Source organism: Molossus molossus, unplaced genomic scaffold, assembly GCF_014108415.1.
Source record: "Molossus molossus isolate mMolMol1 unplaced genomic scaffold, mMolMol1.p scaffold_m16_p_12, whole genome shotgun sequence".
In the NCBI taxonomy this organism is placed as follows: domain Eukaryota; kingdom Metazoa; phylum Chordata; class Mammalia; order Chiroptera; family Molossidae; genus Molossus; species Molossus molossus.
Genome location: NW_023425347.1, coordinates 73,359,863 through 73,372,528, shown reverse-complemented (window position 1 = coordinate 73,372,528; position 12,666 = coordinate 73,359,863).

Sequence of the window (12,666 nt, the reverse complement as noted above, 5' to 3'; positions counted from 1 at the left end):
TGTGTTCTACTTCTGAATGAAAAAGAAAGACACCAGTTCAGACAGAAGACTAGCTAAACTATGCACCAGGGTGAGGGTTACTGAAGGGTTGGGGTAGTGGTCAGTGTCCAATTATAGTAAGACACCATGATCCCCCTAAAGATGACAGCCCATTTTACCTGCTCCTGTCTATTGCCGCCACTCTCAGGAAATTTTTGAAGAGGAAAGGGCTTTCACATCTGGTCCAAGTTCTGCCTCTGACCCATCAGCAATTACCCCTCTAAGCCTCAGTTTCCTCAGCTGTGAAATGAAGGCATTTGACTAGCTGATCTCTACTTCCCCTTAGCATCCTCTTCTCCTTAGTTAGGCAACCAGGTATTTAGAGATAAATATTAGTGTACACACTCTATGAAATCTGGCAAATTTTAGTGAGAGATTTACTTGGTCCTGTTGAAGATAATTTATTTTTTCACTCTAATTTTACCCTCAGTGTGCCCCAGGTCAGGATAGCTCTCTGACTACCCACCTGTCCCATCACAGGCCACGGTGTGTTAGAAGGAACGCTGAGTTCTAAGTCTAAGCTCTATAATTTACTGAGTAAATGACCTTGAGCAAGCGCTTTACCCAGCCTTCTACCCCTCTGAGACCACTTCCTCAAGTACAAAATGAGAATAATTGTTGCTTTGTTACAAATTTGCTGCAAGGATTGGGTAATATTTTGGCACAAAAAGCATCACTCAGAAGGCCTAACACGTGGTAGACGCCTAATAAATGTTAACTGCATTTGTGGATGGTTCTCCATACACAGGACTGAGATTCAGGTTCAAACAGCCTGAGAAATACCCCATCATATATGATGTCCACAGTTTTCACTCTCCCAGATGCCTACGTTCTGTTGCTTCTCCCAGCATTTTATTCACTCTTTTAACCTCTTACTGACTCTTAGCTCTTCTCAGTTTAAGTTCCCCGAGCCGTCTTTCTTTCTGAGGAAAAGGGAGAGGACAGCCTTCCTGAAGAGATGCCCTGTGCATCATCGGTGCTTAGGGAACCGGAGCCACCTTGATGTTATCAGTGTTGTTTCTTCTCCTGGCACCAGTCCATCTGACCCAACCTACTCGCTCTGCAATCTGCCTGTTCTCCTTTGGAGCACCATGGACAAGTCTTTACAAGAACCTGTGTCAAGATTTAATGCATCAAATGGTTTCTTGACTTTGGTTGAAGGACTGAAGACACTTTGAACCTCCCGTATATGCTAGGTATTTTTCTAAGACCTGCTCAGAGATTACCCAATAGCTTTCAGATAACTGTTTTCATTAAATTCCTACCTTTCACCAGTGGGCCTTTGTAGGTTACAGCATCTCCTCAGGTTGGCTTTAGTTTCTGCATAAAGTACAATGGTGTTGGGCCAGGTGTCTTGAAGGGAGAGAACCACACGGCAGTGTGGGAAGGGCATGGGGTTTAGAGACAGCGGGCCCACTGGAATCCTGGCTCTGGCTATACCTGAACATGACCTTGGGCTGATAGCTCACTTCTTAGGCCTCAGTTTTCTCACCTGGAAAACAGAAATAAAAGTACCTACCTTGCAGGCCACATTCTTCCCAAGATAAAGAATCCCAAAGATGTGAGAATCTTCTACCTGGGAGCCAAGAGTCGGAAAAAGTACTGACATTTCTAACCTTTCATTTTTCCACGCAAAGCCACTGAATGGGCTGGCTCTCTAAGAGCCTGGGTTCAAGGGTTTGGGCCTGGTTGAACCATGCACGCAGGCTGAGGGCAAGTAGACACGCTGTCTATAAACCAGAGCGTGTACCCAAGGATGCTCTTCTGCAACCAGGACCTCTGGTGAGAAACTTGGGGTCCCTGAGTCCCATCATTCTTCCCCTGACTCTCCTAAGAGTAAAACGCTCTTCACTGGGGAAAAAAGTTGCCTGAACCAGAAACCCCATGTGAGGGTAAACAAAGGGAGACAGCATTGCCCACCATGCTGGGTCTGGCCTCTGTGCTTCCATTTGGACTAAAAATATAGAATTTAGCTTTCAGCCTGGACCTTACAATATACTTTGACATTTATTCTCTCTTTGAGCCTCATGATGACTCTGTAAGAAGTATAGGTCATTATCTCCATCTCACAAATGAAGAAACTGAGACTCGGAGAGGGAACCTATGGGAGAAACGGAGTATCACTCGTTCTTCAGTGGCAGTAAGGTTTCCTATGAGCAGCAAAACCAGAGCTAACCAGAACTCGACTCCTCTGAGTCCTCACTGCACTGAAATGTTTTCTGGCCTTGATTCGCAAAAGGAAAGGGAAGTCATGAAGGTAAAGAATTGGGTTGAGAGAAAGTCATGGTATCTCTAAGACCAATGCAGCCATACCAGTCAGAAACTTGGGGAAATCCCCCCATTTCCTTTCTCACCCTCCTACATCTTATCTGTCTCCAGGGTCCATTGCCACCACCTCCGAAGTGCCTTTCTCCCTCATCCGTCCCCCTCCAATTCCACTGCCACCGTCTGGTTCAGACACTGGCATCTCTCTCTCATTCTGATTTCATCTCAGTCCTCCAGCTGGACCTTTGTCCAGCCTATTTTGTGTACTGGTTTGCAGAGCACTCTTTCTAAAAAAAAAAAAAATTGTTGGGGCCACCTCTTCAATCCTTCAATGGCTCCCTTGTTTACAGGGAAAAGTCTAACCGAGTTAGACCAATACCCTGTCTTTGCTCCTTAAAGCCAGACCCAGTTTTGGTCACCAGACTCCAAGGCAGGTCAGACACATAGAGAAATCTTTGGCTACTGTGAAGGCTGAAGCAGAAAGCATCCCAGTGGCCCAAGATGCGGCATGCAGAGACGAGACTTAAGAAGAAGGTGGATCCCAGGTCACCGTGGGAGTTCATCGCAGAGTTGAGACGAGGACCCAGACTCGACTACCAATTGGTCAGCTCCTTGGACTCTGTCTTAGCTCAAGTCAGCAAGCCCCAGTTAACTTGGACCTTCCACAGGCTGAGCACACCCCACTGAGCAGCTTGGCTTGACCATGCATCATTTTATTGTTTCCCACTGTAACCTCATTACTTAATACAGAGCCCGGCACATCGCAAGACCCAGTAAGTGCTCACTGAATGACCTGCAGACCAGGAGACCCTGGGAAACCAGGAAAGAAAGAAAAGAGTATAGACATTCTCTCTCTTCCTACACTTCCCTTCCTGTTCCCCAGAGATCTGGAGAAAATTATGTGTGTCTGGAGGTCACAGTCCTGGAAGAAACCAGGGCACAAGTTGGTGGAGGGAGGAAGGTTAGGACAATTGCCACCAAGTGTCATGAATCTCTCTAGCATTCCTCTCATCTCCTATCCAAGCCAATAAATAATAATATAAAATATTATTTTAAAATATATAGTAATTCAACTATTTAAAAATAATATTAATTATATGTAATGATATAGTTATTTAAATAATTTGATACATTATATCATTATTGTTGTTGTAAAGCTTACTGTGTGCCAAGCACTATGATGTGCTTTACATGCATTATTTTATTTTATTCCCATCACTGGGGTGACAGTTGAAAGATGTAAGAATACTTATGGGAACCCTCCGATCATAGCAGGCAACTGGCATAGGAAACGAGAAGCTGGACAGAATGCCTACAACCGAAATGAGCCCTGCACAGAGCCACCCCGGGACGCGGGCATCGCTGCTGCCCTCATCTCACAGATAAACACTGCAGTGGCATCGCTCGCTCGGGGACACAGCTGTAGCCAACTGCAGAGCCTGTGCTCATCACCACCAGGTGACACTGTCTCTCTGAGCATCTGTGACAAGAATGCGGCTGGACTGACCTGCCTGAAAACAGGTCCTCCCTCGTCCTCCACCACTTACATGCTCACTTGCTCTCTCATTTCCTGCCTCCTCCAGGGTAGAAGCTGAAATAAAAAGGGGCAAGAGGAGCAGAAATTGTGGCCAAAAAGTGAAGTGAATGAAGTTGGGGCAGGCAGCCGACCCGGCCAAGCAGATGCAAGGAGGCAATGATGCCAGGTTGCTGGTGCCCTCCGTGCACAGCGGCACAGCCATGTGCTGACCCTCCCTGAGGCTGCATGTCCCCCTCTGCCTCCCACACCATGGTTTCCTTCTCCCCAGCGAGCTGCATGAAGGAAAGGGCGGGGGCCAGGCAGGGATGCCAGAGCTGGCTCTTCCCCATGGCCTCCTCCTGCCATGCCCAGCAGCCCCCGGATCCTCAGTGCTGCCTAGGAAGAAGCGAGAGAGCTGGCTCTGGGGCACAAGGGTAGCCAAGCATATCCTCCTCTGAGGGCTGGGGGGCTGCTGGGCCATGGCGGGCTGAGCCATGAAAGCCTGGCGGGATCTGGAGGTCCTGGGAGACTGAAGACACAGCAGGTGTAAAGGGGCTCTGAGGTGGCAGGTCCCCATCCACGAGCAGCAAAGATGGACTAGAGCACAGACCAGAGACCCAGATTGGGCAGAATAGCGATACAGAGGCACAGCAGGAAGGATCAAAGTACACAGATGGACAAAGAGCTACAGAGGACCGGAGAGGCAGGAAAGAGCAGCACTAGGACTGGAAAGATGAAAACTGAGGACAGAATCGGAGGGTCAGTCAGGAGCCTGGAGCCTGGCCTCAAGGAGCTGGTGCTGGCCCTCAGGGGCCCCTGGTGGGTGGGCCGGGGCAGCTGCCCCCTTCACTCACCCACTCCTGCCAGAGTTCACTTCACATGGATGTCTGAAGTGTGCAACCTTCCTAAGCACCTCAGGCAGATGCTGCCATCAGAGTAAGACCCTGCCCAGCCCAGGCCATGGCACCCCCAGTCCTGCTCTTCCTCCCCTAGCCTTGCGTGTACTGAGCTAAAAGCAAGCACTGGGCCCTTCCGACATCAGTGATGCGCTCTCTGAAGCTCCAATCTGTCCCATATCTGCCCCTGTACCCTCCCATCTCAACCACGCTCCTCTCTCCTCCAGATCCCGTCTGTATTACAAAACAGCAGCCCTTACCTGTGCTACTTTCCTTATGAGGGTTTGAGGGGCTGTCTGGGTCACCTTCTCTCCTCTCGATAAGCCGTCAGGCCCTGCTCCCGCCCATTTTCCCCAAGCTGGATCCCCGCCCCACCCAGTATCTTTAATGCCAGGCTGCAGCCCCAGCAGACACTTCCCACTGGCAGCACAGGGACGTCCTTACCCTTCCACTTAACAAGAGCCACCCCAGGGGAAGCAGCTGTGCACAGGAGACCCAACGACTGTCATCAGACAGACTTGGTCACTGCGACCTGGTCAAGTCACTTAGCTTCCCAGAGCCTCAGCTTCCGCGCTATAAAATGGATCTGTGGCCCTGGCCAGTTTGGCTCAGTGGTTAAGCATCTGTCCACAGACTGAAGGGTCATGGGTTCTATTCCCAGTTAAGGGCACATGCCTGGGTTGCAAGTTCGATCCCTGGTTTAGGTCAGGGTCATGCGGGAGGCAACCAAGCCATCGGTGTGTCTCTTTCACATCAATGTTTCTCTCTTTCCCTCCCTCCCTCCTTCTCTATCTAAAAAAAAAATCAATGGAAAAGTATCCTTAGGTGAGGATTGGGAAAAAGAAAACAAAATGGAACTGTGTTCCTATATCATAATAATACTTGCCATTGGGTGTTTTTCTTTATTTTGAGTAGTCATTATAGGCCAGATATTTGATATATACTAAATCCTCATAGCATTCTTATCCCTATTTAACAGATACAGAAACGGAAGCTTGGAGTCTCAAGTAGGCAGAGCAGAGCTGGGATCCGGACGCGGCTGTGTCTGGCCCACAGGCTGTGCTTCTAACCAGTGCTGAACCGGGTTGCGATCCAGCACCAGCCAGGCCCCTTGGGAGGCGGGAGGCCCCTCAGGTGGAAGAACAGAGTCACATGTGGAGGGGAGGTGGTTGGCTAACACCTCTAGACTCAGAGCAGCAACTGAGGGCAGCGGGCTCTTCTGGGGCTTCTGCTAGGTACACATTGTTCTGGGGACAGGGAAGGACATGGACTGGACACCTTCTGTGCCGGGCACAGGCATTGTTTCATTTAGTTCTCCGACTGCTCCGTGAGGGAAGCACGCTATTTCCGCTGTGTAGATGAGGACACAGCTCTCCAGAGGTGAAGAGGCCTGGCCAAGGTCAAACAGATGCTCGTGGCATCTGAGACTCCGATCTAGGTCTGCCTGGTTGTAAAGTGCCTCCAACGCGCTGTGCTGGGGTGGGGGTGGGGTGGAGGCGGCGACAAGCCAGGACCACCCAAGTCCCTAACCTGGGGTGGGGCCCCTCCCTCAGCTTTTCTGAGCCCCTCAAGTTGGCCTGCAGCCTTTCGGGGAGTCCCGAGCTGTTCAGGTGGCCTCTACCGGAGCTTCAAGGTGGCAGAGTCTGAGCAAGAAGGGAAACACTGGTTCCCGTCTGGGGGCCATTCCCTGGGGATGCTTTGTCACCCAGGATAATTCCCGCTGGGTCTCCCCTGTTTCCTGCGTGAAGTAATCCATGTTCATCAAAGAAGATTCATAAAGATAGAAGGTAGAAAGAACAATGTAGTCACCCTGTATGCCTCCCACACAGCAGAGAAAATTTCAGTGATATGTCTCTCATTTTTTTCTATACCTAAATGAAAATGGCTTTTTCCTCACCTCTTTGATATTCTACCTTACATAGAATTTTAGCGTGACAGATACTATAGGTTGACTATTCATTTCCCCCTTCTTTGCTGATAAGACCGTGTACTTTCTGACACTTTGTTTGGGTCAGTCAATATGTTGTGAATGGTCCAAGCCCAAATGTCACTTCCATTTCTCCCTTACCCAGAATCCCTTTCAGCTAGGGCAGTGCTGGAACCTGGTCCGTCCAGTGACATAGAATGGGAACTCAGCTGAAGAGCTTTTGTGAAAATATTTATTTTCCTAACAAAAGGGATAGAGGAACTGTGATACGACCCCTTCCCTCACATCCTCTTTCTCTTACCATGAATACAACGCCATGTCTGGAATCGGGCGAGCCATCCAGAGACCATGAGGAAAAAGGCTCAGGGAACCACAGGGGTTCCCTCACTGACATTATCCGGCTGGGAGCCGGTGCAAGTATCTGCTTACCTCAAGACCGCCTGTGGTGCACATCTGAACCACTGTTAGTTGGGTTTTCTGTTTTGGGCAGGAACATCCTAATGGGTTAAGTATTCTGCCTTGTAAAAACCTTGATATTATATGATTAAGTATTGTACCCTGATCTCAGACTTTCAGGCTTTGAGAAAGTGAGAAAAAACTATTTGTAGTTTAAAACACTGAGTCTGTGGTATTCTGTCACATAGCCCATGCGGTGGAGGCCAAGGTGGCGACAGTTCACCGAGCAAAGCCCTAGAGAAAAGCACCGCACAGAGCGTGAGCCCTGGGGTGTGCCCGCCCTGGATGAGCGCTGATCGGGGCGATGTGTAAGGAAACCCCCGGGTGGGGGGGGTGTATTAGAAGGATAATGAGAAAATATTATAAATAACTTTATTCCAATAAATCAGATAACTTAACTAAAGCATTCAAATTCATTAAAAGACATTAGCTTCCAAAGCTCATTTGAAAAGAAATAGGTAACCTGACTAGCCAAATAGTTATTGTTCAAACTGAATGCGGAGTTAAAAGCTTTTCACGAAGAAAACTCCACCCCTAGATGGATCACCTGTGAATTCTAGCAATCCTACGAGGAAGAAATGCTTGCAAGTCTGCACTAACTCTCCTGGAAAATTTAGGAGGACAGAATAGCTCCCAACTCATTCTGGGAGGCCAGCACCACTCTGATATGAAAACCAAAGACACCGAAAGAAAAGAAAATTGCAGGCCCCTATCCCTCATGAACACAAACACAAACATTCTCAACAAAATTTTAAATTGAACCATATATATCTATATATATGGTAAATGCACCATGGCCAACTATTAGATGAAAAGAAACTAAGGAGAGAGGCAGAGACGCTTGCGGGAATGAAGACAGGCTTCAGAGGGACACAGATCTGGGCTCCAGCCCCATCTGGACCACTTCCAGGTGTGTGACCTCAGAGGACGGTGATGATGATGATCAAGGTGATGATTTCTCCCATTTCTTGAGCACATATTATGTTTATGGTGTCATGTGCTTAAATACTTCCCATCACTTAATCCTCAGAACAATCATGTGAAGTTCACATTACAATCCAAATTTTACAGTTTAAGAAACTGAAGCCTAAGAAGTTTAAGTAACTGGTTTAAATTTCTAGTAGAGACCAGACTGGGATTTGAACCCAGATCAGAATTGAATGAGACAACTGCAAAGCGGTTGGCACAGTACTCTTAGATAAACTCCCCTTACCTGCTATTTATGTATAGATGTCCCCACCTGAACATGAAATCTCTGCTTCAGATCCCAAGGATGCCAGATTCAAGAGCTTCATTGATTTTTAAGGGGGACGAAAATTACCACCACTGTTACCCTCGCATTTGCTTGAGACACATGTGCCTGGGCAGGAGCCCTCCCCTGTGGGTCCAGGCGCCTGGGCTCCTGCCCCTGCTACAGTGTTCGCTCCCCGCTCCCACCCAGAGGCTGACCCTTAAGACCGCTCACTTACTGCTGTCAGTATAGGACCTCCCATTGCCTGAGCCCCTTCTGGATACCATGACGCGCTACGCACCTTCCACGCACCTTAACTCTCACAGCATTGTCTTCTGTTCTGAATATGATGCAAGTTCGGTTCAGAGAAGGAAAGTGATTTGCCCAAGGTCATGTAACGAGGGAATGGTAGTCAGCATTCAACCATCAATCTGTCTGGCCTCCCCCTCCCCACCCCCTCCCCTTTGTACAACAAACACTGACTCTGTAACCTGGGAGTTTCAGAACCTAAGACTAGGGAAGGGAATGATGTAGAGAACAGACAAATAGACAAGAGAGAAAATACCTCCAAATCTATGACCATCCTTTGCAACATCCACTGCCTGTGCCCTGGCTAGGGCTGCCCCAGGTCAGGTAGCTACCCAGCTCATGGCCCCTGTATCCAGCAGTCCATATAATGTCCAAACTCAGGCACATTTGGAGAGCGGAGGGGAGTACTAAAGCAATGACAGGAGTTAATCAATCCACAACAGGAATAAACCAGAAAGCTAAGATATGAGATCACCCTACCTAATCCTGTCCTTGACTGTGCTGCTGTCTCCCCACAGCTGGGGCTGACCACTGTGGCTGATCGTTGTTAGACCTAAAAATCCAAGTTGCCCGAGGGAATGTGCTGCATCTGTGGGGACCTGAGCAGTCACAGTCCCATGCTCAGGGACAGCATGCAGTCCTGCTCAGTTGGTGGCTTGTCCAACTTCATGCTTCAGATATACTAACAGGACTTCTTTGGACTTTGCCTTGAGAACCTGCTCTTTAAGATGACTTGCTGTTTCCGGGACCCCTCCCAGGTACTAGGACTCATCCAGGCCTGCCCATTAGGTTCCATCTGGTGGCCCAGGCCCTACTCCAGCACACACACCCTTTGACCTTTAAATACCACTTGACCTGGATTCCTCATCACTGATTTCTACCAGGGTAAGTGTTCCCCATTGACTTCAAGCCCCCAGTGCCCAAATTGAACTTCCACTTCCATTGAGCTTGACCTTCATCACCACACCCTTCAGAAGTTAAATTGTATCTCGCTGGACTGGACCATCTCTCATCGCTGGTCCGTGGCTCCTGCCATGAGACAGTCCCTACCCAGTGAGCTCGCCCAGCAGCAGCTAATGAGGCTGAGCCAATCTTCTGCCCTTTTCTCTGGGAATTCCAGAAGGACCCAATAGCATACGTTGTTGGGCAGAGTGTCCTCCAAATGGGTCTGAGGATGATTGTACATCTGTCCCGGCCTTTGACCACCTGGCCCCTGCACCCAGCCTCATAGAGACTCTTCAGCCTGACTATTCACACCCTGTAAGCCAGGCCATAGAGATGCTGCAGCAGAATGATTTGGAATCTGGCAGATCTAGGTTCATGTTCCGAATACACAATGTATCTGCCTTGTGGTGTGAATAAGCCACTTGTCTGAATCTCTCTGTGCCTCCTGACCTATTAAATGGCTTACTGACCTTGTTGTGAGGGTTAATTACATTACGTGTCGTGCCTGGTGTAGCATCTGATAAGAGTAAATGTTCAGTAGTAGGTAGTCATGCTGTAGTCATAGGTTTGGTAGCGTTTACACCACAACGAGGTGTGTGGCCTTGGACAACAGGTTTCAGAAAATGGTAGTAATGAGGACACTAAGAAGTATTAGCAACATTTGCATCATCTGTAGCCAAGCTTTGGTTTGACCTCTACCAGGTATGTGGCCTTGGATAAAATGCCTGAGGACACAGAAGACACAGAAGTGCTTTGGAAGGAAACACAGCACATCTCCGTGCTCCCACCACAGGGATGTGCCGCTCAGCCGTGGGACTCCTCCCTCCTCGGAGTCTCAGTGGGAAGAAATGTCGGTCCCCAAATGGAGACTTCAAGGAGCCCAGCTCATTTGCTCCAGGGGCCACTCCTGACGTGTCTCGGGGCATTAAGTTCCTGGCTGTGTCTTTCCCCTGCTCAGAGGCTCTGTGCTGCACTTACCAGCACGGACAGAGAATCCCCGGGGCTTTTCAGGGATTGGAAATCCATTCCCAACCCCAATCTGATAGAACAGGACCCCGGCTGCCCGCTGGAAGCCCCTCCCTCCAGGGCTGCTCTGCATCTCACACACAGGAGAGGCGCACACCTCCCCGGAAGGCCAGCGTGGCACCAGGCAGGGGGCACTGCTTTCTACTGCATCGCACAAGACCGGGAGGAACAGGCTGCTGCTGCGCAGGGGGAAGGAGCCGACTACCAGAACAGGGTGCTGGTCATTCCTGGGTGGGACTGCCGGAGGGGCTGGGGAGTTTCCTTCCCTGGGCACCCCCAAGAATGGACAAAGGGTCCCCATCCTAGTCCCTGCCCACCCACTGGGGGAGGAGGGGGGCACCTGCCCTCCCCAGCAGGAGTGGGAGCTCAGCGCTCTTCCCAGACTTGCACGCGTCCTTCTCAGGTGCGCCCTCCCACCTCCTGCTGGGTCCCTGAGGAGGCATCTGCTTCCTTCTTCTCCACCAGAATTGCACAGGCTGGGAAGGGACAGGGAAGAGATGGCAGATGGGGAGAGGAGAGTGGATACGAATAAGGCTTTTTCCTGGTGCGAGGTTTTGATGGAATTGTTTCTTCACGGGCACCTTTGAGAGAGGCCGCGGAGCGCAGTGGTCAAGAGCCTGGCAGGCTATGCAGCCAGAGACCCAGGATTTAGGCCTGGTCCTGCCACTTACTAGCTTGGTGGAAGGCAGAGCAGAATTTGGTATTAAACCAGAAAAAACTAGCACCGGAGCAGGGTTCCAAAAGCAGTCTGCCGATCCCTACTAGACACTGTGGAGAGACCTGAACGACACAGCCTCTGTCTGCAGCCTGGCTGGGAAGACAATGCATGACATCCACAGGGGCAGGCCGGTGGGTGAAGGGAGGAAACTCCAGCTGAGCCTGGAAATCGGTGGGATGTGAAGAAGCAGAAAGGATTATGGAAGGCATCTGAGCAGATCAGCACTTGAGGGAAGGGTGGTGGAGGTCTGCCTGGCAGATATGGCAGAAGCTGAGAAAGCCTGGTAGCTTGGAAAGTCTGGCTCAGAGAGGAGCCCTCCCCAGCTGCTCAGACTAGGATCCTCTCGGTGGTCATGCTCTTAACATCATGGCTCAGAAGTTTCAGAGGCACTGGTGAATCACAGACTTTCTAGTTGGTTAGGACCAGATGGGAACGGCCTTCAATTCCAGTGGAAGGAGGCATGAGAAAGGGCACGAGAGATGAAATTCCTGCTGACTGCTGATGGGCGCACCAGGAAGGGAGGCCAGTAAGAGGCGACTGTAAAAATCTAAGTGGGGGGTGTGAACTGGTGGGTAGGAGGGTGTGAGCAGCCCTTACCATCCCGGCTACAGGGTTTGCCATTTGCACTGCTGACCGGTGCTTATTTCTTGTAAGTTTCTCTTCTCAATGTCAAAGGCTCTGCGCTCCCTTAGTTCTTCTCTTTCCCTCAGACATTTCTGATATGGGACATTTTTTTCTTCATCCAATTACGAACGCTCCCTAAGCTCAGCCCGAAAATATCACACCATCTTCTTCTGACCATATGGCCTCGGGCAGCTTTTCCATCTTCCAGACCTTCACCATCATCTGCGGCCATCAGTCCTCACAGTCGTGTTTTAACTCCATCCTCTGGAACCTCAGAAACTTGAAAATGCCATCATAGCTCCTCTCCCCTCCCTCCACTCTTCCTTCCTTTAAGCGTCCTGCTACCTAGATTGCTACCTTTTAAAAAAATTTTTTATATTGATTTTTTTTTTTTTTAGAGAGAGAGAGGAAGGGAGAGGGAGGGAGGGATAGAAACATCAATGAGAGAGAAACATCAATCAGTTGCCTCCTGTACGCCTCCCTCCCCTGCCCCCCAGCCCAGGCATGCGCCCTGACTGGGAATCAAACTGATGACTTCTTGGTGCATGAGATGATGCCCAATCCACTAAGCCACACCGGCCAGGTTAAATTGCTAACATTTATTGAGCAGTTTCAATAAAGCAGGTATATTTCATGTGTTCTCCACTATGAAGGAGATTTGCAGATGGCAAACACGAGACTGAGAGGCTGAGTGACTTGGGAGTAGGTAAAAAG